The sequence below is a fragment of the Pinus tabuliformis genome, chromosome 4_1 (assembly GCF_031772625.1).
Source record: "Pinus tabuliformis cultivar Carrire ecotype Pingquan chromosome 4_1, CPIR1, whole genome shotgun sequence".
Taxonomy (NCBI): domain Eukaryota; kingdom Viridiplantae; phylum Streptophyta; class Pinopsida; order Pinales; family Pinaceae; genus Pinus; species Pinus tabuliformis.
The window spans coordinates 582,197,084-582,200,139 of record NC_142303.1 but is presented as its reverse complement, the minus strand read 5'-3'; positions in this window follow the sequence as shown (position 1 = coordinate 582,200,139).

Sequence of the window (3,056 nt, the reverse complement as noted above, 5' to 3'; positions counted from 1 at the left end):
CATTATATATGCTTTCTCTAGAAGAATTGTGTACATGGATGTTCTCTGACATGTATTTTTTTTAAATTTGATCTTGCATAGGTTGCTTCATTATAGGGTGATAAGGCTCTTGTTTCTTGGCGTTCAAGACATTACTTTAATATTGTTTAGCTTAAATTTTCAAGTGATTATCTCATTATAGAAATGGCAGGGTCATTCCTATTTCAAGGAAGTGATATTAGTTCTTAATATTGTTTTGAGGGTCATTTCTATTTCCTATATGATGTTAGTTCCAATGTAATCACTCATTATGTAAAAGAGACCTTAAGGAGAAATCCACTATATCTAGCTTGAGTGGGCCTAATTGTTATCACAAAAATTTGATCATCTAGCTATAATTTACTAGATCGATCGAAGTACACCATGTAAGGCCAATTTTACCATAGTTAAATTGATTTCACTATGAGAAATTACTTAATAAACCATATTTGTTAAGCAATTTATAATTAAACCCATGAAGAATAATTAAATAAATCACTATTTCTTTAATTATCTCTTAGGAGTAATTAATTAAACCATTGTTTAATTAATGTTCCTTGTCACATTTGACTCAATTATGAGAAACAAATAGATAAATCATTAATTATCTTATTTTTCTCTACGAATAATTAATTAATCACTAATTAGTTATTATTCCTTGTCAAGTTTGACCAAATCCCTTAGGAATAATTAAATAAATCATTATTTGTTTATTATTCCTTAACCATATTTCTTGAGATGAAAAATAAATCATTTATTTATTTATTATTTCTAAATAAAAGTTTAAATACTTTTACCCTCTAACCAAATATAATAAGATATTCCAAATGGTTGTTTCTAGAATGGGGTTAATAATATTTTCTTATTGCCCATTATTCGAGGATAACTTAATATTTTGTTATAAATAGAAGGGTTTTCCATTCGTTATTCACTTTTGATTATTTTCGTTGTTGCAATCATTGTTGTAACTCTGATTATTATCACTATCACACACCATTTTTCTTTTCCATTTTAATTCTCACTGAGCTCAAATATTTTATTTCCTGGGTTTATACATTACAGAGAGAGAGACTCTACAAAAGTTGAAGACATTTGCGGATAGCCAAGAACCCATCCCATAGAGGGGGACTGGTAACATTATTTGTTTCCTTCACAGGTGTTGTTTAACAAAATATATTGTTTATATATCTGGTTTCCATTGGATTATTGGAGTTACTTGTGCTTATTTTTCTATTCCATTTTGTTGTTTAACTATGATTGTGGCATAGGTAAGGGCTTTCACAGGTTTTGTTTCTATCATTTGTTGCAGATCTACAATGTTTAGCAGCCATTTTCATTGTTAAGGTTGTTTGTCATCCACAACTTTAAGTGGTTTCTTTTCATACACATTCAAGAAGAAAAGAAATAACAAAATTGGCGACTATGCTGGGGATTTTCTGATTGTCAATAACCAAATTGGTGACTCCACTGCGTTTTCAATTTTGATCTGAAAAACCTCGGTGAACTTTAGTTTTCAGCTTAGGGTTTTTCTTTTTTCAGGCTCTTAATGTTGTTTATTAGATTTTTAACCTTGGATCAATGAAATTTCTAACTTCCATAAGTTTTCTGGTCTTTTCCGCAAGTCACAGGAACCAACTGCGATAGAGACGAAAAATATTTTCGAGACTTTCTGACCGAGAATCAAGGAGCATAAATCACACTTTTCTACCCCAAAGGTGTGATATGGAGGTCTAGAGCGGATTTTCTGGCCCAAAAGGTGTGATATCCCAAGAATCAGGCCAGTACCTGCGATTTTAGGTTTTCTGGGATTTTCTTTTTTATATGTTTTTGGGTTTTGCCAAGAGTTGTCTGCTAGGTTGGTTGACCACTATCTCACCCTGCTTAGGCCTTTATCTACTCTGATTTTCTCATTGAAGTGGAATTTAGCCCCTTTGAGCTTCTGGTACTCTTCCACCTTTATAGGAGGAGTTTAGCTGAGTAAAAAGTTTGAGTTTTACAGAGATTTCAACCATATTTTCCAGATATGTACCTTTCTGTTTCAGATCTTCAAATATAGGTTGTTTCCATACAAAGTTTCATATTAAACCTTGTTTGGTCATTTACCTTAAGGCCCCATTGGTTTCCCTAGATTTCACACCCATCTCCCTATCTTTTTGCATCGATTTTCCTCTCTAGGTTTTTGTTGTTACTGCCGCACTTTCAAGCAGCATAATGTCATTTGATCCCAGTCACACCGATGCTTAGATATCTTAACCTTTTTCATGTGTTTTCATTTGATTTCGCCACCAGCCAACTTAGTGTTTGCAAACCCAATTTGGGTGGGGTTTAGAAATTTGTTTCGTTGTTTATTTTCCGCTTTTAATTTTGGTTTATTTCAACAATATTTTTATTTTCTGAAACATGATCTGGGCTTAATTAATAAACAAACTTTTACACACAAGCACACCTTAAGCGAAGGGCACTTGGTTTACACCGTTAAGCCAAGACTTAACTTAATTAATTTATCTCTCCATACAGAGACAAAAAACATCTTGTTGATCTCCCTTCACCATTTTCGTGTCACTTGTGTCTTACCACCATTGCACCACCAAGGCGTTTATCATGGAGACTCTTAGGCCTTCATCCACAGTTTCCGCTTGGGCATATTACTACTCCCCACAAGGTCTGAGTTCATAGTCCCTCAAGTCTGTATACCGACTCCTATTCTGGTTCATCTGATTCCTCATATGATTCTGAGCCTCCTTCACCACATACCGTCATCATGTCAAGACCCACTACAGGTGTAGGAACCCAACCTGGTGTTGGCTCTGGTTCTACCCCAATGGTCACATCTAGTGGAACCATCTCAGGAATTATTCTAACAACTCCCATGCTACCTTTCATGGCTGGGTTAAGCCTCCCGAAATTTAGCTAGTTGATCAATGACCCTATACACCACAATGTTGGTTGCCCATCCATGCCGACTAAGCTTCCCTCTGACATTACCAAGTTTGAGGATAATCTGGAGAGGACCCTACCAATCATTTCCGCTCCTTCCA